This window comes from Vombatus ursinus, unplaced genomic scaffold, assembly GCF_900497805.2.
Source record: "Vombatus ursinus unplaced genomic scaffold, bare-nosed wombat genome assembly UNPS02009994.1, whole genome shotgun sequence".
In the NCBI taxonomy this organism is placed as follows: Eukaryota; Metazoa; Chordata; class Mammalia; order Diprotodontia; family Vombatidae; genus Vombatus; species Vombatus ursinus.
Genome location: NW_020949772.1, coordinates 4,044,995 through 4,068,191, shown reverse-complemented (window position 1 = coordinate 4,068,191; position 23,197 = coordinate 4,044,995). Strand labels below are relative to the sequence as shown.

The window sequence follows — 23,197 nt, the reverse complement described above, 5'->3', positions numbered from 1 at the left end:
CCCTTGCCACCCTCGCCCCCCTCGCTGCTGCTGCGTCTGGGGAGGAGCCGCCGCCGCCGAGGGAGCGCGCAGCCATGCCCACTGGGGCTCGCTAACTGCCTGGGGACGGTCACCGTGCTTGGGCGAGCCGCCGCGGGCACCGGCGAGGGGCGCGCGGCGGGGGCTCCCAGAGCCCCCGCCTCTTCCTCAGCCCGTGCTGCTTTCCCCACCTCGCACCCCCCAGTGATGCTCGATGAGATGAACGTCCTCCGCTCCGAGGCTGCCCCAGTCGTCACCGCGTCGGCCGGGGGTCCAGCCGGCCACTGACCTGCCACCTCGGCCGCCCCTGGGCAGCCCCGCGCTCCGAGGACCATGCCTCCCCCGGCCCTGCCGGCGCTCCCGAACCTGCTCCGGCTCCTGCTGGCGCTCGCCGCGCTCTGGTGCCCAGGTAAAGGTGGCCCGTGCCTGGGCGCTTGTGGGCAGAAGAGGGGGTGGTGGAGTTGGCTGTGTGTGCTTGTGGATATGTGTGTACAGGCGCGCGCGTGTGTGTTTGTGTGTGCGGGGAGTGTCTGCCCCGCGCCCCGCGTGGCGCACAAAGTTCCATCCGGTGGAGAAGCTGGAATACCACCCCCCACCCCCCGCCCCGAGTCTCCCCTTATTCACATTCCACCCCAGCTCCGGCCCTGGGAGACCTTCCCATTTAGGTCCCACTGCGTTCCCCCCTCCTTCCCCGGGCGAATGTTCGTTCTTATCCGAAGGGAGCTGGCCCCTCTCATTTTTGGGGAGAAAGCAAATTCGGCCCTTCTCCCCCAGCAACTGCGAATCTCCTTTACTTGGTGCGGTGGAGGGGGAGTATGGAAAGGGAGCTCCAGAGTCGCCGTGTGCCTGGAGTGCATGAACTTGGGTCAGCATCCCCACAGCCCAACGACCTCTACTCCCTGGTCTGCCCCCATCTCCTGCAATGCCATTAGTGCGAAAAGGGGGTGGGGGTAGGGTATGAGGAAAGGGGAGTTCTGGGAGACCCTTCTCTTTCTCCTTTTCTGGTTTCACCCGCTTCCCTCCCGCTTTGGACCCCTCCTCCCCCACGAGGGTTTCTGGCCAAGCAGGTCATAGGCTCCCTCAGAGAAAGCCATCGGCCCAGGAGGCAACAGGAGGAGCCCAGGGCAGGGATGGATGGATGAATAGATGGATGGATGTTTCGAGCAGTGGGTGGCAGCAGCGACTCTCCTTATCTCTCTGTGCTGGCCCTGCCACTGGGCTCACTCCCCTTGAGGACTTTCCCTAGAGGTTTGGGCTGGGGGTGATAAGGGAGAAACAAGGGATTAGGGCCGGAGGCAAAGGGCATACAGGCTCCTGGTTCGCTCCTGCCCTGACCTCACCTTCTCCCCACCTGTGTGTCTGTTTGGATCTTCACACCCCCACAGCTCAGAGGGGCTGCCAATTGAACTGTGTGCAAAACAGTCTCTAAATGCTCTCCTTTACCCTGTTTTATTAGAATTCTCAAACATGATCCCCTTCTGTTCCCCCTCCCCATTTATATTCTCAAGGTAGCGTCTGACCTACATTTCTCCTGGCTTGGAATAGAGGTGATTTTAGTCTGTAAATCAAAACCCTCATCCCCCGAAAGAGACTGAAACCCACAGGGAAGATAGAAGGCAAAGATGATTCTGTCTCTGCTTTTAATGACAATAATAGTCCTAATGGGAAAATTCCCTTAGTCACTTAGAGAGCTAGCTTTGCTGGGGGCCAGGAACCAATCTGAACAGTTGCCAGCTCAGGGTGAAGGCAGGTTAGACTTTTTTTTTCTCCGCCTCTGCGTTGGGGACTGATTTTTCCCCCTTCTTTTTAGAGTATACCCACCTTTGGGGAGTTATTTAGCAGGGTGAATTTTGAGACAGCTTATCCCAAAATGCCATCATATTCTTCCCCCCCCCATTCCTCCTACACCCTCCCTCACCCTCCCACTTTCATAAGAAAGAAAACCTTAAGGCACAGATGGTTTGGGGAGGCTTCTTTTTGGGGATCCATGTGAATTTTCAGAGCTTGATTCTTTCCCTTTCTCCAGGGACACCTTTGTCATCACCTGGGAGAAGAGAATAGGCATTTGGTCTCTTAGAAATCCTCACCTCATTTATAGATGAGGAAAAAAAATCCCCCAAACATGTAGAAAGCAAATAGAAAAAAAATACATCCAACTTTTCTGCTGAATTTGGTGTGATTGCTTGGGAGGCTGGAATGAAAATCTTTGTTTTGATGTGATGTGATATATCTGCATAGAAAAAGTAAATCTTTTTTCCTCTGGTGCTGCCCTTAAGTGATGGAGATTTTTTTCCCTCCTCCAACTAGGAGAGAGTCTTTTCTCGCAGATGTTTATCAACATTCCTCTATAGCTCAGACTAGCTCACTGAGGCACCATAGCTTAACAGGGATGATTCTTCCATCTGCTTTGCTAATAAGCAGTAGAGATATCTATTTGGCTTTGGGCACATTTTTCTTTATTTCACCACTCTCTTCCCCCTCCCCCCCAGCATGCCTACCTCCCCAAGGTGTGCAGAGAGGAGGTGGATGCTGGTGTTAAGGCTGCTGCTTCCTTTTTACCTGGAGTGAAGGACCTGTCCCTGAAACAGTACAGTTTACAGTACAGTGGCTCTGACTCAAGCATCCTGATTTCCTCTGTCTTTAGTTTTTTCCATCGGGTTCAGATATTCTTGAGGCTTATGGGTGGAAGAGAGGAAGTCTTAGTGCCAAGAGCTTCTTGAGAGACTAGGATGGTTCTCCCTTCCCTCCCTCCCCAAAGGAGGAAGAGACTGTTCTTAGTGATGCTTGGCTAAAGTTTTAGTGATGGGCTTTTTTGGGGGGATGGGGTGGGGGGGTGGGGAGGGTGCTTGGAAGTGGAAGAACCTTAACTGAAATCGGGTGCTTGTAGACCTGGCCACTTTCCTGAGAAGGTTCCCTCCCCCTTCCTCCCCCTCTCTCCCCCGTAGCTGAGCCTCTCAGCATCATGACTGCCTTCTGTGGTGGAGCCCCAGACAGCCAACCTTGGTGTTCTTCTCTGCCTTGGCAATGCCTGCCAGCCTTGCACCAATCCCTACCAGGGACCTGATCAGCGCACAGTTTGGTAGCTCCTATATTTAGCTCAGCTGAGGAGAAGCTCTTACAGTCATTCTGTAGCTAGTGGATAGGGAAACCAAGCAGGGCTGGGGCTTGATTCCCCACAAGCTCTGTGGGTCTATAGGCATCACGCGAGGGGCCTCCGTGAAAAGCTTTCAGTTTTCAGTTCCAAGTTCTCGTTTAGCCCAGTGGCTTGCTTTCTGGGCGTCCTGGAAACTGCATCGCAGTGTCTGAGGGTGGCATTCGCCTTCAGTGGGGCTGAGCTAAGCAAGGCCCGTGGCAGGGGAATGCCTCCCGCTCCCGGCACATCGCACCCGTCGTCTCCCGCTTTGTAATCTTTCCTGCGTGGGTAGCTGCCATGGCAAGAGTAGGGTGGGTGTGCTGTCTTCAGCCTCGGGAGTGTCTCAGGCAGATGGAGGGAGCCTCACTTTTTTCCCCCAACAACCAGTGCAAAGCCAGTTGGGGTCTATAACTTGAGCTCTGCCAGCCACTTTTGTGCCCACCACCGGGGGTGCGGAGGTTCTTGCAAACGAGCAGCCCCCCTGCCAAGGTCCTTGTTGCTGCAAATGGACCTAGCCTGGGCCCCCTTCTTTGGCCTATTACACCGAGTCTCTGTTAAATCCAGAGTGGGTGGTGCCCGATTGACGGAGGGGCTGGGTGTCCTATGCTCCAGCCTGGAGCTCAGGGAGAGAGGCACTTAGGGGAAGACAGGAAGACTTCCCTCAGCCTAGCCTGGTAAGGCTGTCTTTTGTACAGTTGATGCAGTTGCACTCCTCTCCACCTTTTCATTTTTGAGGGGGCGAGTGAGAGTGGAGAAGAATGAAGTCCTTGGACTCATTTTCATTTGAGAGCTAAGCAGGCAGCCTGGATGGATGGCATTGATTGGAAATGTGAGGGACTAGAATTGGGAGCATGCAAATGATGGAGGCCCATACACTCCCAGTGATTTAGTGTTGGGACAGGGAGGTTCCCAGGGTAAATCACTTCCCTTCCCACTGCTAAGCTTGGGACCCCAGTGAGCCAAGTTCTTTATGTGCTGAGATCCTTTGAGGATAACAGGGGAGGTATAAGATGCCATGATTCCAGGGGCAAGAAAACCACTCCCCCTTGGCAGCGTGGCCAGGACGGTGGTTCCAGTGCCAGTGAGGGCCTCCCATATCGAATCACAGAATCTCAGGGCTGGAAAGGACCCCAGTGGCCATCTAGTTCAACTGGCACCTTAGCAAGAATCATAGATTCAGAGCTCTAGAGCTTGTAGGGACCATTTAGTTTGGTTAGTTCAAACCCTTAAAAATTGTTATTATCATTTTTTACAGGTGAGGAAATTGAATCGAAGGGTGAGTCACTTCATCATGTTTGCCTCAGTTTCCTCATCTGTAAAATAACCTGGAGAAGGAAATAGCAAATCACTCCAGTATCTTTGCCAAGAAAACTCCAAATGAAGTCATGAAAAGTCAGACGTGACTGAACAACTTGTGACCCCAGAGCCAATGCTTTCTTTACTGTCCCATACTTTGATAAATGGTGTATTGATCACAAGACTGTCTGCTCTGTGAAGACAGGGCCTGTTTCTTATTTAAATATCCCCAGAAACAAGTGCAGTGCTGTGCACACAGCAAGCACTTGATATATGTCTGTTGTTACTGAATGGGGTGGGGGGGGAGGTTTAGAGCTGGTTGGGCTCTTAGTACACAAGATCACTTAGTACAAGACCCTCATTTTACAGAAGAAACTGAAACCTAGCCCAAGGCCACAAAGCGACTACGTCTTATGGTAGGATTTGAACCCAGGCTCCTCACACAGTAATGCCTGTGCCCTATCTACTGTACAGTGATGAGGCCCCTCTGTGACATTCCAACAATTTGGATTCAGTTCAGTTCAACAAATGTTAAATATTTGTTGTATGGAAAACTCTGGGCAATTAACAAGGATAGCAACAGCAACAAAATAGTCCCTGCCCTAGAGGAGCTAGTCAATCATTCAGCAAGCACTTATGAATCACCCGCTACATGGCAGACACTGGCTAGAGATACAAAGACGAAAATGAAACCTTCCCTGCTCTCAAAGGACTTACATTCTATCAAGACAGTCAACATATACACATCAAACTAGATAAAAAATAAATACAACATTTTTTTGGGGGGGGGCGGATACTAGGTGGAGCAGTAGATAGAGTGCCAGCCCTGGATCTTTCTGAGTTCAAATTTGGCCTCAGACACTTACTAGCTGTGTGATCCTGGGTAAGTCACACTTCACCCTGTTTACCTCAGTTTCTTCATCTGTGAAACGAGCTGGAGAAGGAAATGGCAAACCACTGCAGTATCTTTGCCAAGAAAAGCTCAAATGGGGTCACGAAGACTTGGAAACGACTCAACAACTACTACAACAACAGCAACTACTACTACTACTACTACTATTACTACTACTACTACTACTACTATCACCACAACCACCACCACCACCACCATCACTACCACCGCCCTCCTGATGTCTGGCTTCAAAATTCATCTTTCAACTGAAACTGTCCTCTGCAAAATTACCAATGATATCTTACCAAATCTAATGACATATTCTTGGGCATCATCCTCCTTGACTTCTCTGTGTCATTTGACATTGTTCATCACCCTCTCCGCTTCCATACACTTTCCCTTGTAGGCTTTCTTGACCCCATTCTCTCCTGGTGTTCTTTCTACATATCTGACCACAAGTAGTTCTTTATCCAGGTCATGGCCACTGGCCATGGGTGTCCCCCTTGAGTCTTTCCTGGGTTCTCTTTTCTCTCTCTCTTTTTTTCCTGTGCTTTCTCATTTGGTGATCTCATCAGCTCCTATAAGTTTAAATATCTTCTCTACGTAGATAATTCCATTATCTATATATCCAACCCTAACCTCTCTCTTGAGCTCCAGCCACACATCACCGACTACTTCTTGGGCATCTTACACTGGATGCCCCATAGGCACGTTAAGTTCAGCATGTACAAAACAGAACTTATTATCTTTCCCCTAAACTCTCCCCCCACCAAAGTTCCTTATAACTGTTGAGGGCACCTCCATTTTCCCAGTTGCTCATATTCACCACTTTGGCATCTTCCTCAGCTTTTCACTCATCCCACATTGTCGATCCTTTGCCATTCATTCTCATCTTCCCAACATTTCTCATATGCATTCCCTTCCCTGTTCTGACACTGCCACCTCTCTGGTCCAGACCCTTATCATATGACTCTTGAATTATTGCAATAGCCTGCCGGTTAGTGTGCCTGCCTCAAGTCCCTCCCTGCTTCAATCCATCTTCTTCCATTCAACTACCGAAGTGATTCCCCAATGCAGTGGTCTAACCATGTCTCCCCCCCCACCCCGGTAAACTCCAGTGGCTTCCTATCACCTCCAGGATCAAATGTTGTTAAAACCCCTGCCCTCCTGGCTCCTTCCCTACCTCTCCAGTCTCCATACATTTGATTCCTATCTACACCCTCTACCATCCAGCCAATCTGGTTAGCTTGCTATTTCTTGAACATGCTGCTATCTCCTTTGTGCTGACTCTCTCATTCTGGAATGCTCTGTCTTCTTATATGTGCCTCTTTATTTCCATGTTTTAATGTTCTGGCTGTTTGTGCACAGGACACTCTACAAGTATGATGTATAGAGAAGCTGTCAGTCTGCAATGGTGAAGGAAATTTTCATGCTGGAAATGAATTCACAGACCTGGACTTCCTTCCCCTCTCCTTTCCCATCCCTAATGTGTAAGATACATCTGGACACTGGGTATAGAGGGGTGAAAAACACTGCAGTCTCTACCTTCAGCTTACAATGAATGAATTACAAGCCATTTACTAAACACTTACTATATTTCCTGAAGGGCAGCTAGGTGGCCCAGTGGATAGAGCTCTGGACCTGGAGTCAGGAAGACTAATTTTCATGAGTTCAAATCCTGTGTGACCTTGGGCAAGTCATTTAACCCTGTTTGCCTCAGTTTCCTCATCTGCAAAATGATCTGGAGAAGGAAATGGCAAACCACTCCAATAGCTGTGCCAAGAAAACCCCAAATGGGGTCACAAAGAGTCTGAGGGGACTAATCAACAAAATCAAATAAACAAAACCAAACCTCACAACAATAACAACAAACCCACTCCCCCCATTACTTTATATTTACTTAGATGTATACATACCCCACCCTCCATCTTCCCATGAAAATGGAAGCCCCTTGAGGGCAAAAATGGATGTTTCTTTGGGGTTTTTGTATCTCCAGCTTCTTGTACCTTGTAGGTGCTTAATAAGCAGTAGAGGTTGGGTAGCTAGGTGCCGAGGTGGATAGAGTGCTAGGCTTGGAATCAGGAAGACTCATCTTCATGAGTTCAAATCTGACCTCAGACACTTATTAGCTGTGTGACCCTGGGCAAGTCATTTAACCCTGATTGCCTCACCAAAAAAAAAAAAAAAGTAGTAAAGGTTGTGTCGCTGTAGATACGGAAACCAATTGGGAAGCTATTACAATAGTCCAAATGAGAGGGAATAAGGGTAGGGACAGGGGAACAAAGCATTGTGGATTTTTATGGGGAAAAGATCTAGTTAGCACTGGGTTCAAATCCTAGCTGTGTGACCATGGAAGGGGCTCAACCTCTCTGAGTTTCAGGGAACTGTCTGAGATTCCTCCTTTCAGATCTTAGGCTTGGAGCTGCAAGGGGCTTCTTACATGAATCCACAGAGACCATCTAGTCCAGGGATTCTTAACTTACCATCTGGGAATGGTTTTTCTTTTAAAGATAATTTATATTTCAATTGATTTTTCTTTGCAATCCTTTTTTTGTATGTAGTTTCATTTGTATGTAATATTTGTATGTAGTTTGATATTTGCATGTATCTTTTCTATTTGTATGTAGTGTTCTTATATAGTTTTGTGTGTAGTATGCATTTAAAAATATGATTCTGAGAAGGGGTCCATAGGCTTCATCAAACTGACTGTTCGAGGGATCTGTGATACAACAAAGGTTAAGAACCCCTGATCTAGTCTGATTCTCTCATTTTCCAGTTGAGGAAACTGAGGTTAAGTCACTTGCCCAAGGTCACTCAGGTAGAACATGGGAGAGCTGAGATTTGAACTCAGATCCTGAGGATCTAAGTTCAGTGCTTCTTCCATGTCATCACGATGGTGGGTAGCAGAAGGTGGGTGTGTGTGTGTTGAGGAGGAGACAGATGGGAGAGAGGTTTCAGGGGTACGGTAGACATAGCAGGGCTTGGAAACAGATTGGATGTGGGGGAAGGGGGGTGAGGCTGGCTGTCAGAGGGAAGGACTCGAGAGGATGGGGAGGTTTCCAGCCTGGATGATTAGACGTCATCAGCAGAAATGAGGACTTTGAGTCCGCTATGTGGGCGGATGCAGTTTGGAGCTCTTCTCTGGTGGCAGAGAGGGTCGTTCTGGAATTGGAAGAAGACCGGCCACCTCCCCCAGGGATCGAGGCTCTGACATTGGCCTCGTTACCTGGGTGTTTGAAGCTTGGGAGCCGACTGGCCCAGAGCCTGAGACTGCTCAGGGGAGAAGGCCTTCCCCAGGTGGGCAACAGAGTAGCCTGCTGAGGGAGGGTCTTCATTTCCAGACCTTCTCCCCGGGCCAGTGGGAACCACCGACTCATTTTTTCAAGTGTTAAATTTACTTCTGCCAACCACAGGATTGTAGGTTTCAAGCTGGGAAGGTGCCTTAGAGGCCATTTGGTCCAATTCCCTCATTTTATAGATGAGGAACCTAAGCCCAGAGAAAGGAAAAGACTTACCTAAAGTCACACAGGTAGTAAGCCTCTGAGGTAAGTTTTGAACTCGGGTCCTCTCCTGCCAAATTCATTGCTCCTGTCACATGCAGTTTGCAAAGAGGGTCGTGCAGGATCCAGACCTATTTCACGGTGGGGGTGGGCTGGTGAAGTTTGAGCACTGTTCACTTCTGTGGATAGACTCAAGTGTTCTCAGTCAGGAATCCTAGACGCCCACAACAGGAGAGAAAGGAATTTTTGTCAGGCAATTTGGAGAGGCTGGAGAAAAGCAAGGCTTGATGGACAGTGGTGAATGTGCAATCAATAAGGTCTGGGTTCAAATCTGCTCCAGACACTTACTGGCCATGTGGGCAAATAGCTTGATTTGCTTCAGTTTCCTTATCTGTAAAATGGAGCTAATAATAGCGTCTACCCCCAGGGTTGTTGCAGGGATAAAATGAGGTAAATGTATATACTGGGCTTTGTGAACCTTAAAGTGCCATATAAGTGTTAGCCATCATTGTCCAGGTAGCCACATGGTACAGTGGATAAAATGCTGGATGTGGAAGAAAATGATAGGAATGTAGGAAGTCCTGAGTTCAAATCCAGCATCAAATATTTACTAGCTGTATGATTCCTAGCAAGTCATTTAACTTCTCTTGGTCTCAGTTTCTGTATCTGTAAAATGGGGCTAATAATAGCACTCGACTCCCAGGATTGTTGTGAGGAGCAAATGAGTTAATATTTGTGAAGTGTTTGCAAACCTTACTGGGCTATGTAAATGCTTACTATTGTTATCATTCTTACTATTTTCCTTTTTTTTTTTTTTTTGGTGAGGCAATCATGATTAAGTGACTTGCCCAGGGTCATACAGCTAATAAGTGTCAAGTGTCTGAGGCCAGATTTGAATTCAGGTCCTCTTGACTCCAAGGCCAGAGCTCTATCCACTGCTCCACCTAGCTACCCCAATTCTTACTATTATTAACAATAAATGACTTTATGAACCTTACTACGAAAACATCAGTTATTATGAAGCAGATAGAGTGCATAGTGGATAGAGTGCTGTGCTTAGAGTCAGGAAGACATGAGTTCAAATCCAGCCTCAGACACTTAATAGCTGTGTGACCTTGGACAAGTCACTTACCTGCTATTTGCCTCAGTTTCCTCATCTGTAAAATAGGGATAATAGTAGAACCTACTTCCTAGGGTTATTGTGAGGAACAAATGTGCCTGGCACATAAATGTTAGCAGTTATTATTATTTTTATGAGTGAGGTACTGTGTCAAACACCGAGGATACAGAGACAGAAAGGGGGGCAGTGTGGTATAGTGAGAAGAGTGTTACCTTTGGAGTCAGAGGACCTGGGTTTAAATCCGGACTCTGGTATTTATGACTTGTGTGATCTTTGGCAATTGGCTTAACCTCTCTGCCTCATTGTCCTCAACTGTAAAATGATGGGGTCAAACTATATGAATTCTAAGGTCTCTTCCAGTTCACTATTGATAGGCTTAGGAGCCTGTCCTCAAGGAGCTCCCATTTTACTGAGATGAATATATCTGGTCCCTTTCAGCCCTTTCAGGGAAGGAAAGAATAAACATTTATATATCACCTATCGTATGCCAGGCACTGTGCTAAGAGCTTCCCAAATATGATCTCACTTGATCCTCACAACAATCCTGCAAGGTGGGGGCTGTTATTTTCCCCATTTTACAGTTGAGGAAACTGAGGCAAGCAGATGTTAAGTCACTTGCCCCAGATCATACAACCAGTAAATATGTGAGGCTGGATTTGAACTCAGATCTTTCTGACCACATTGTGCCATCTACCTGCCTATTAGGAGAGATAGAACGTTTAGAGAGGTGATACTCTAGAGTAGTGTGTGCGTGCGTGTGTGCATGTGTGCACATGCCCGTGCGCACATGTGTGTGCATACTTCGTATTGAATTTTTTCTTTGAGACTAACCAGCTGGATGACCCTGTGTAAGTCAGTTAACTTCTCCAAGATTAATAATAATAGTAGTACTAGCAGTAGTAGTAATAACAAACAATGATAACAATAATTCTTGCTAATACTGGTGGAGATAATACCTGCAAAACCTGTTTCCTCGAGTTGTATTTCAGGAAAGCACTTTAAAGCCTCATGGAGATTTACTCATTTGTTTGTAGCATTATACTATGTTTGTGTTTTATTGAATTTTGATGCAAGATAGGATGTGGGGAGCATAAAAGAGAGGAGAGGATTATTGCTAGGATAGTGACTGAGCTTGAAGGAACCTTGGAGGTAAGCTGCTTCACCTGTTGCATGTTAGAGGGGAGGGAGATGAGGCTCAAGGTAAGCCACTTGCCCAAGGTTCTTTGGGTAGTAGTTGGTAGAATCAGCATTTGAACTTGGGTCCTCTGACTCCAAACTCAGCAATTCTAAGCTTTAGTGTTTTGAGAACCCTCTCCAGTAGAGTCCAGGTAACCTATTCAGCTTTGGAACTCTGCCCTGGGGCTGAGCTACCCTGGTTGGCCAATGTGTGAGTGCCAACTCACTTAGGCCATCTTATTTAGCCCACCCAGAGGATGCTTCCCATTCTATCCAGTTACCCATCAGGGATCCAGAGATCTTGCCATCCATCTACCCTCCTCTTCCCACCTCTTGCCTTGGACACAGTAATGAAACCCACACCGCCATTTCTAATGGAAAAAGCAGGACGATGGATGGCTCTGTGGCTCCACTCACCTTCCATCCCTACACAAAAATTGCCTTCCCTAGACACCTCTCTCCGAGAGGTTTTCTTCTTTCTGTTTTCTTCTCCTTTAGAATGTAAGCTCCTCGAGGGCAGGGGCTATATTCCCAATAGTTAGTACATGCTTTTTCTTTCTTTACAAAAAGATTTAAAAACTTGTGAACTTACTCATTAAACCCATGAACATTTCAATAGAGCAATAAGAACCAAAAAGACAGTTGGATAAGGAACAGTGAATGTCTGTCGGGTATTGTTTCATATGTATGTATCTTAACGCGCGCACACACACACACACACACATATATATCATATGTATGTGTTAAAAAAGGGCAGCTAGGGGGTGCAGTGGATAGAATGCCAGGCCTGGAGACAGAAAGACTCCTTTTTGTGAGTTCAAATCTGGCCTTAGACGCTAGCTTTTTGACCCTGGGTAGGTCACTTCACCATTTGCCTCAGTTTCCTCATCTGAAAAATGAGCTGGAGAAGGAAATGGCAAACCACTCTACTATCTTTGCCAAGAAAACCCCAAATGCGTTCATGGAGAGTCAGACATGACTGAACAACAACAAAAAATATGTATTATATATATATATATAATATATATAACGACATTGTAAAATTGCTATATATGCTTGTGTCCCCTTCTGTATTTCTCTTTGTCCTACGCATTTTGAAAAAAAAAACTGTCTATTTTGCATTCTATCATTTATTACTTTTTTGCCCCCATCTTCAAAATAGAACCAATATTTTTATATTCATTCATTCATTAGAATGTTGAGCTTATGGTCAGGAAGACCCTAGTTCAAATTTGGCCTTTGACATTTACTAGCTATGTAATCTTGGACAAGTCACTTAACCTCCAACTTCCTCAGTTTCCTCAACTGTAAAATGGGGATAATAATAGCCCTACCCTGCAGGGTTGTTGTGAGGATCTGAGATAATATTTGTAGAGCACTTAGCTCAGTGCCTGGCATGTAGTAAGAGATTTATAAATGTTATTTAAAAATATTAATTTATTTCCTATTAAATATTTATTTATTATTAAGCCATTATTAATATCATCATCATTGTTATCATGGAAAGTAAGAATTGGGGTAGAGTTTTGCCCTCTGGGTTGGCTAGCGGAGCAAAGTTTGGATTGTTCCCTTCTCTCTCTTTATATTATTTTATTCTCTACTTTCTTTTCTTTTTATTATTTGTATGCAGTGTGTTGCACGTGTCCCCGGGAGAGCCAGCCTGGCCGCCTCGCCAGTGAGGTGCAGACTGAGACATCATCTGTCTGTCGCTCAAGCTTTCCTCTGGGCCCCCGGGCGGCAGTGTCTCGGAGCCTTGGGGGGGTGTTTGGCAGCCCTGGGACCCAGCTGCCAAGTTCTGGAATGTTGCTTTCTGGCACGGGGAGCATCGTTGCTCCCTCATCTGCCACCTTGGCCGGCTTTTTGGCCGTCTGTGGCGGCTGCTGCTGCTGCTGCTGTCGCGAAGGCTGGGTCATGGATGAGCAGAATGGAGGGTTTGAGTTTTCTCGCTCTCCCTTTCATTTCCTAAGCAAATGATCTGCTCTACTTGAGATATTTTTGGGTGGGTGGGTGGGTGGTGGGGCGGGGGAGAAGAGTTTGAGCATCCTGTCCCAAAGTCCTGACCGTGTTGTCTTCACCATGATGGTGACCCCTCAGCTCTGTACATTTTTCCAGGCTTTGTGGAAGGGACACCTGAGAGGAGGGTGGAAGGGACTTTCTGGAGTGGGCTGTGCTTGCTCTTTTCCCCTAAGCTCTCCCTATTACTGGGAGCATCACCACCTTCCTGGTCCTTCAGGCTCACAGCCCAGGAGTCCTCCTGGACCCCTCACTGTCTCTCACCCCCCAGATCCAGGCTGATGCCAAGGTCTGCCAATTCTACTTTGACAATGTCTCCTGAATGTGTCCTCTTCTGTCCTCTGACATTGCTATCCTACTGGTGCAGACCCTCATCACCTCATGCCTAGACCATCGCAGTAGCCACTGATGGATCCCAGGTTTCCTCAGTCCAAACCATCCTTCACTCAACTGTCAAAGCGATCTTCCTAAAGTTCAGGTCTGACCGTGAAACTCCCCCACTCAGTAAACTCCAGTGGCTCCCTATGACTTCCATGATCAAACACAAAATCTTTTGCGTGGCGTTCAAAGCCCTCCATAACATGCTCCTCCTCCCTTTTCCGTCTTCTCACACCTTACTCCTCAACACATACTCCTCTATCCAGTGACACTGACCTCCTGGCTGTTCCAAAGACAAGAACCTCCGTCTCTCGGCTCTGGGCATTTTCTCTGACTGTCCTCTTATGCTCAGAATGCTCTCCCTCCTCTGCTCTGATTACTGACCTCCCTGGCTTCCTTTAAGTCCCAACTAAGATCCCACCTCCTCCAGGAAGCCTTCCCCAACCTCTCAATTCTAGGGCTTTTCCTCTGTTAAGCGTTTCCTATTTATCCTGCATATAGCTTGCTTTGTATAGGTCTGTTTGCATTTATCCATTTAGATTGTGAGATGCTTGAAGACAAGGGTTTTCTTTTGCCTCTTTTTGTATTCCCAGTGATTAGTACAGTGAGTCACTTTATAAATATTGTTTGATTGAAGTCATATAATCCCAGGATCAGAGAGCTGGAAGCGACCTTAGGTAAGACTGGATCACCACTCTTAGCATCATCAGTCTAGGGCTTGTGAGAGCCTCAGAGACCATCGAGAGGCTGTCCTAATCTCATAGAGGAAACTGAAGGTCAGTGAGGTAAAGTGACTGGTCTAAGGTCACAAGGATAGAAGTGGCAGAGCCAGGATTTGAATCTTTCCACGGGACTGGGGTCCCTGGCCCCTCTAGATCGTTTCTTTTTTCAGACCACAAAAGTAGAGATAAAAAGTGCTAAGCGATGAAGAAAAGAGTGGGTCCAGAGTGACAAGGGGGTCTGTGGCCTTTAACCAAAGCATCTGGACCTTGCATTAAAAGATGGAATGTCCTTTCTCAGAGCGGAATCAAATGGTGATGAGAGGCCTGTATCAGATCCTTTATCAGAACTCTGAGCTTTGGGTCAGCTGGGAGAGCTGGGACAGCCTTCCTTAGGGTGATGTCTCCTGCATGTTTCTGCCAGGGGCAGCCCAGGTTCTGGCATTCCATTAAGACGACACTCCTGTGTCCTCTGTGGTCAGCACCGTCAGGTTACCTGGGCCTTCACCTCCTCCTCCTCTTGTGTTTCTTCCCACACATGGTACAGCTAAGACCATTGGGTACTAATTACATTAAATTCAGCCAACATTTATTAAATGCCTACCTTGCAAAGATGTGCTGGTGAATGTTTAATGACTGGCTCTCTGAAAATCAGGACACACCATTTTATCAGCATTCTTAACATTTTCTCCATCACTTTCTTCAGTCTAGACAATCAGCAAAACAATAAAGCGGGCCCAAATTTGTAACATTTGCCGGTTTCTGAGGTATAAGTGAAAATGTAACAACTGGCTGGAGCTGGTTCCAGCACACTCCTGCTGTCATGTTTAGGGCACTATGTTAGCTACTGGGCTTATGAAGACAAAATGAAAAAATGATTCCTGTCCACAAAGAGCTGAGACTCTATTGGGGTAATACAACATGCAAAAAGATAAGTAAATATAAGAACTTCAGGTAGAAAAGATTGTTAAGAGCTATTGGGAGAGGGGTATGGAATCAAGAAATGCTTAGGAGGTAGTACCTAAGCTAGGCCTTGAAGGACACTAAAAATATTCTAAGAGGCAGAGATGAGAAAGGGGAGAATATTCCAAGTACGGGAGATAGGAGTTGGAATCCCATGTATTAGGAATACCAAGAGGAACACTATGGCTGGACTTTGATGGTTACTAATGGGAACTAAATCTGGAAAGGTGGGCTGGAGTTAGGCTGAAAGGATTTTCTTTTTTCTTTTTTAAAAACTTTTAGGCAATTAGGGTTAAGTGACTTGCCCAGGGTCACACAGTTGGAAAGTGTCAAGTGTTTGGTCTGAGGCCAGATTTGAACTCAGGGCCTCCTGACTTCAGGGCCGGTGCTCTATCTACTGTGCCACTAGCTGCCCCTAGAAAGGATTTTCTAATAAGTTTTATATAGGTTTCAAAAGTCAGTGTAACCAGTACAAGATGGGGAAGGTGTGGTTTTTGTTGTTGAGTCCTTTTAGCCACCTCCAACTCCTTGGGACCCCATTTGGGGTTTTCTTGGCAAAGATACTGGGGTGGTTTGCCATTCTTTCTCCCACTTATTTTATGGATAGATGTTAAGTGACTTGCCCAGGGTCACACAGCTAAATAAGTGTCTGGGTCCAGATTTGAACTAATGAAGATGAGTCTTTCTGATTCTAAGCTCAGTGCACCACCTAGTTGGGTGGTTAGAGAACATTAAAAAGATCTTGGGGTTTTAGTGGACCTCAGTATGAATTAATAGTATTATATGGCAGTCAAAAAAATCTAATTCAACCATGGGTAGCATTAAGAGGTATGGGTTCCAGGAATAACTTCCTGACCTTAAGAGCTGTCCTAAAGTGGAATTGGTTGCCTCAAGAGAGGTGGTGGGTCTCCCCTCCTTGGAGGTATTCAATTAGGGGCTGGACAACCACTTTTTGAATGGGTTCTAGGGAAAATTCCTATGGGGTATAGGTTGAACTAGGTGGCCATGGAAGTCCCTTCCAACTCTAATTCTGTGATCTGTGCTTGTCCCACTATACCCTACCCTGTTGAAGTCACAAGGTGTTCAGTTCTGTCTACATTTTAGGAAGGATATTGAGCTAGAAATAATTCCAGGGGAGGGCAAATAGCATGGTGAAATGTCTCATTCTCATGCATCGATTGAAGGACCTGGGCAATCTTTATCCTGAAGAGGAAAAGTCTTAGAGAGGAAACAATCACAGTTTTCAGGGGTTTGAAGGGCCCTTGTTGGACGGAAGGATTAGGCTTGTTCTGTTTGTCTCCAGTGGGTAGAACTATAAACAATTTTAAGAGGCAGCTTTCCACTTCAGGTAAGGAAATATTTTCCACCAATTCGAGCTAGTACCAATGGAATGGGCTGCCTGGAGAGGTGGGGCGCTCTCCTTTGTGGAGGCCTTCAAGTAGAAGACAGAAGACCATTTGTCAGGCCATAACGGATGGCGTGGACTCGTTTTGGGGGTGTGTGTCAGATGACATGGCTGCTGATGGGTTCCTTCCAAAGCTGAGATTCTGCAATTCTAAGTCTGTATTTTACCCTAGAGACAGTAAATAACCACTAAACCTTTAAATTAGGAGAGTGGTGCAATCAGATCTATGCATTAGGGAGATTGGTATTCTAGTATTTTAGGTGTTCCTACTCCTTGAGAGTAGGAACTATTCATTCTTTGCATTTGGATATCCAGTGCTTGGCACATAGTAGGTGCTTAATAAATGCTTGTTGGCAGATGGGGGCAGGAAATGCTCTAGTATTTACTTTCAATGCTAGGACTTTATTATATTGTGGGAGACGTTTAATGCCTATAAGGAAACATCTGTATGAGGTATGGGGTATTAGAAAGGACACCATCCCTAGACGCAATCAGGCCTATTAGGGGCAGTCTCTACTGCCTGTGCATTCCCAGCACCAGCCCCAGGAAAGGATAAACAATGAGTTACCAGCTGGTGCAGTGGATAGAACGGTGGGCCTGAACTTTGGAAGGCCTGAGTTTAAATTCAGACTCATCTACTTACTTGTTGTGTGATGCTGGGCAAGTCACTTAACTACTATCTGCCTCTGTTTCCTCAATTGTAAAACAGAGATCATAATAGCCCCTATCTCACATGACTCTTGTGAAGAGTAAATGAGGTCATATCTATAAAGTGCCTGGCACTGCCTCTCTCTCCCTCCTCCAGGCACACACCCTTTGCTTTCTGAACTAGCCCCTTTCTAGGTATTGCTTTGGAATACTTTTATTGTGAATTTTGTTTATTGTGACAATCATGTGTTATTATATGAGAGTCATACTTTTCCAAGCCCTTTCATACATGTTAATCTCCTTTAGAAGCATAAAACATCAGGGTGATAGAATGTTGACCTGGAATGTCCCTTAGAGATCATCTGGTCAAATTTCTTTTCATTTTCAGAGGATGAAACTGAGGCCTGGAGAATGACAAGATCACACAGGTTGGAGAGTGTTAACAGAGTCAGGATTTGAGCCCAGGTTCTCTTGTTTGTCTCCAAGCCCTGTGATCTTTCTGTTACGGGCACTGACCTTTTAGAATAAGAAGAAAAAGTTTTAAAAATGTTTTTATTAATATCTTTTGTTTTACCATCACCTATATTTTCCAATATATCCTCCCCCTTATCCTTATGATGAAGAATACAAAAGAGAGATACTGATCAACACATTGAAAAAAATCCAACATTAATCACCATGTTGTATAACCATCATCTCCCGCTTCTGCAAAGAAGTGAGGCAGGTACCTTCTTATTTCAAGCTGTTTCTACTTTGGGGCCAAGCTTGGCCATTATAATTTCACAGCATGTATTTTTGCTTTTTTTTTGTTGTTGTCATCTTCAAAATTTCTATTTTCGTTGTTGCAGCTATTATATATATTGTTTTCCTGAGTGTGCTTACTTTCCTTTGCATCAGTTCATGTAAGTCTTCCCATACTTCTTTTTTTGTTTTAGATGAGGCAATTGGGGTTAAGTGACTTGCCCAAGGTCACACAGGTAGTACGTGTCAAGTGCCTAAGGCCGGATTTGAACTCAAGTCCTCCTGAATCCAAGGCCAGAGCTCTATCCACTGTACCACCTAGCTGCGCCTGCCCCTCCCCCCATACTTCTTTTAGAAGGAATCTTACAGACCATTTTACTTTAAAAGTGAGAAAGCCAAGGCTCAGAGGAGGAAGGGACTTACTCAGGGTTACAGAGGAGGTACTGGGGACCAGAAGTTCCTTGTGACTCATGGTCTACTATATTATACTGCATTTAATACTCATAACATTATTTTGACATATGTGCATTCTTAGCTTCACTTTGCGGATGGGCAAACTGAGATACAGAGTATTTTAGTAACTTGCCCACTGTTTCAGAACCAGTGGGAGAGCCTCGTGGTAGAGTTGAGACAGCCAGAGCTGGAACTCAGACCCAGATGTCTTGACTCATGTGCTCTCTTGTGACCATGCAGTTTCTAGGGCATCTCCCACCCAAATGTTCATATGGACTATTTTTGCCTGACCTGTGGTAGAGCCTTCTGGACTTGTATTGGTCTGATCAGCTACAGTTGGACATACGGTACCTTGACCCTGACATCTTGATGTCATTTCAGTCTTCTTCAAGTATGAAGGACAACAATGAATGCATGAACAAAGAGTTTTTATGATGTATTACTCTGGTGTTTGACTGTTAACATCCTCGGCCTAGGGAAGTTTTTTTGTGGGAAATGTGCTCCAGAGATTCAAGCAGCTCAGATTTATAGGAGGTGGGGAGTTTTTCTTTATTTATTAGCTCTGATCTTGCTTTCTTGTCACTTCACGTGATGTGAATGTTGAGTGTTGAAAGAGCAGTGGGGGAAAACGGTCCCCGTTTTTCTTGGGGTTTTAATTTCGGAGTCTGTCTTCACCAAATTGCCTGGCAAAAACAGGCTTTCCAGAGCTCCATTCCCTGACATCTGACTCCTTAGCTGATCAATACTGTCTCTTTAGGCTTCAACTCCAAAATAGTTACATAAAAAATCAATAGAGTCCAATTTGATTTGGTGTATTTTATTACGGAGGATGATATGGGCCCCAGGAGGTGGGCAGTCATTCAAAACCCTGTTGTTCTGGTGAGTTAACCTGGATTAACCCTTTCAGGACCTCTTGGCACTTGGGACTGTGTACATTGGAGACATGGGCCAAAGAAAGGCTTCTTGGTAAATTATGATCTATTATTAATTGTGTTCAGGGGAAATGTAGGACCAAAAAACAAGATGGGCTAGCTAAGTGGTGAGGGCAAGAGATAACTGGTAGATAGACTTTGTGCTCCCCTGGGATCTTATTCATGTCAGGTGAGAGCAAGGATGATTCCTCAGCTCATTGATTGGATCTCCAGTGGGAGGATAGGGACAGGATGCTGAGCCATGCATGAGTTGTCAAATGCATCATTGGAGGGGATCTCTGCATCATGAAATCATAGACTCATAATATTTAAGTATTTATTATTTCTATTTAGAGTTAGCATGGTATAGTGGGTATAGTGTGGCCTGGGAGTCAGGAATAAGTGGGTTTACATAATTTCAGAGCTGGAAGGGACCTTCACAGTTATGTAGGGCATCCTATGCATGAAAGGAGTCCCCACCATGCTACACTCAACAAGTGGTTATCCAGGTTGTGATTGGAGATCTCCAGGGAGAAGGAGCCCATGACTTTCCAAGAAAGTCCATCCCTCTTATCGACAGTTCTAACCATAGGGTAGCCCACAACTTCTGCCCATTCCTACTGGTTCTGTCCTTGAGTGGAAATAAAAGTCAAGTCAATAAGTATTCATTAAGCACCTATTACTATGTGCCAGGCACCATGCCAAGCGCTGGGGATACAAAGAAAGGCAAAAACTTGTCCCTGCTTTCAAGGAGCTCACCTTCTAAGGTGGGGAGACAACACACAAATAACCATGGACAAACAAGAGGTAGACAGCACAGGTTGGGGAGGTCGTGTCTGAGAGAAGTGAATTCTGGACAAGTGTAAGTTTTCTTACACATGACACTCCTTCAGATACTTGAGACAGCTCTAATGTCTTCCTCAAGTCCTGGGCTCATGGCCCCTCATCCTCCTGGCTGCTCTACTTTGGGTGATCTCCTTTCACCAATGTGCTTCCCAAACTAGGATATCCAGAACCCAACAAAGTACTTCAGGTGTGATCTGATGAGGGCGGAATTCAGAAGGATTATCAGCACCTTATTCTTGGAAGTTCTCCCTTGTCCTTTACTATTTGTATGATCCTTGCCAAATCACTTAATCTTTATGTATTTCAAGCAACTCCATTGTCACAGATTGTGATCAATCAGTCAATGGACAAACATTTATTAAGTGCTACTACATGTTAAGTGCTGGGTATACAAAGACAAAGATGAAATAGTCCCTGCCCTCAAGGAGCTTACATTTTATGGGAGGAGACAATGTATACACATAGAGACATATATAACAAACTTTAAAAGGTTAATTTTTTGGGAAACACTAGTAGCTGCTGTGGATATCTAGAAATGCCTCATGTAGGAGGTGATATTTGAGCTGAACCTTGAAGTTTCCAAGAGGCAAAGGAGAGGAGGGAGTGGATTCTGGGCATAGCGCACAGCTTATGCAAAGGCATAATAGTGGGAGATGGACTGTCTTGGGTGAGAAGAAGCATGAAGACCAGTTGACTGTAATCTGTATTTGGGGTGTGTGTGTTTCCAACGTGGATATCTCCACCTTGACAAAATCATTGATCCTTCTAGACTCATGTATTATCTGTGTTCAGAATCTTTTCTACCAACTTAACCAATGCACTAGAGTAGATAGAGACATTAAAAAAGTGTTGGCACCAGTTGGCAACATGGTCTAGCATGGGCATCTGGGTGAGTCTGCTCTGTTTTCATTTGCAGAACACTAATGTGACACAAAGCTTATCCTGGCCATTGGGGCTCATTTTGTAACACCCATATTTCCCATTGATACTGTGTGGCTGGGAATTACAGAACCCCACAATCTCAGAAGATTCCCAAAATGATGGTGGAAGTCAATGGAAAGAAGCATGGGGGTGTCACTGGGTTACAACAAGTTACCAGCAATGAGAAAGGGCATGAGAGACAACATTGTGGATGACTATAGTCAGAAAAGGAGGTGAGCTGGCCATCCACCCAGAGGGAGGGATGACAGATAGAAGGGTCAAATAGTCACTTGTATCCGTAAGAGATTTTTTAAAAATATAATTTCTATCGACAATTTTCACTCCTGATTCGGCTACAGACTGAATTCCTTGCCCTAGCCAGAGATTAGCCCTTGATGTCAGACTGAACCCTGACCTGGCCATAATCCCATCTAGAATGGCCCCTAACTCAGACTCAGATTGAACCATGGCCCTGGTCATAATCCAGTTGATCTCTAACTCTGGTGATAGGCAGAGCCTTAACATAGCTACATAGTAATTCTTCCTTTAAAAATTATATATTATATATGTATATACACACAGAGAGACATATACATACATACATGTGTATACACATATAAATGTATAAATGTGTGTGTATAATCTTATATGTATACATGTATATATATATTCACCTATAAATCTCTTTGCCATCCTCCTGGGAAGCACCCCCTTTGGAGATACAGTTGGGCAGCTACTCCTTCAGGTGCTCAGCCATAGCTGCTGAAGACCTAGAAAGGAAGGCTCTTGTCACCAAAGTCCTTGGTGCTGTCAAGTGATTTTGGTATCAGAAACTGAAGTTGTTTTATCAGCAGAAATTGCATTAAAAAAAAAGGAATTATCATCTGCCTTGTCATTGAACCCCAAGGACCATTGGACCTTTCCATTTGACTTACAGCTAAAACCTTCCCTCATGAGTCATCTCTTCTATTAGAATGTAAGCTCCTATTAGTATCTCCAGTGCTTTGCACAAAATAAGTGTAAATGCTTAAAGTATGTTACTCAGAACCTAGCGAAATATTCCTGATGTGATATGACCAGGGCGGAAGACAGAGGGATTATTGTTGCTCAGTTGTTTCAGTTGTATCTGACTCTTTGTGACTCCTTTTGGGGATTTTCTTGGCAAAGATACTGGAGTGCTTTGCCATTTCCTTCTCCAGCTCATTTTTACAGATAAGGAAACTGGCAAACAGGGTTAAGGGTCACAGAGCTAGTAAGAGTCCGGGGCTGGATTTGTACTCAGGTCTTCCTGACTCCAGGCCCAATGCTCTTTCCACTGCACCACCAAGCTGCCCCAGAGGGATTATCACCATCTTATTCTAGGAAGTTCTCTTCCTTCCTGGTTGTATGAACCAGGTGAATGACTTAACCTTTATGTGTTTTAAGCAGCTCCACAGGACTTACTTATTAAGTCACAGACAGATTGCAATCAATCAGTCAGCCAGCATTTATTAAAATAGTGCCTAGTGTGTGCCAAGCACATAAATCATCTTTTATTCATTTGTTCACTCATCTTTGTTTTTACATCATTTTAATTTCTGGCTAAATTCCCTGCTGCCTTCCATTTTCCTTACCCAGAAAGTCATTCCTTATAACAAAGAAAAGAAAAGAAAAGAAAGAAAAAAAAACCACTACAGCAAAACTAACCTACATAGGATCTTGCATATGGTGTTCTACATCCAAAGGCCCCCACTTCTGCACAGAATGGAGGGAAATATATTTTCTCATCTCTTCTCTAGGGCTGTTTGGTCAGTATAACTATCCATTTTCAGATTTACTTTATTATTCTTTCGGTTTAAATCACTGTAGTCTTTGAGTATAATGTTTTCCTGGTTCTGCTGATTTCATTCTGTATCAGTTTGTATAAGTCTTCCCATGCTTCTCTGAATTCCTTGTCTTCATTATTTCTTATGGTGCAGGACCATTCCAGTAAATTCATGAGCCACAACTTGTTTAGACATTCCTCCACTGTTGATATATAAGTTTGTTTCCTGTTCTTTGCAACCATGAAAAGGTGCTGCTCCA

The 23,197-nt window shown here is 45.2% G+C and overlaps 1 protein-coding gene across 1 annotated transcript in view; it reads left to right on the top strand.

Moving 5' to 3' along the window:
* The first annotated feature begins 374 nt into the window (after window positions 1-374).
* TMEM132B (transmembrane protein 132B) overlaps window positions 375-23,197 on the top strand; it is a 650,066-nt gene continuing 627,243 nt past the window's right edge. The window contains exon 1 of the mRNA XM_027853582.1: window positions 375-427. The gene's annotated coding sequence lies outside the window, so the exon portion shown is untranslated. The remainder of the gene's footprint in view (window positions 428-23,197) is intronic.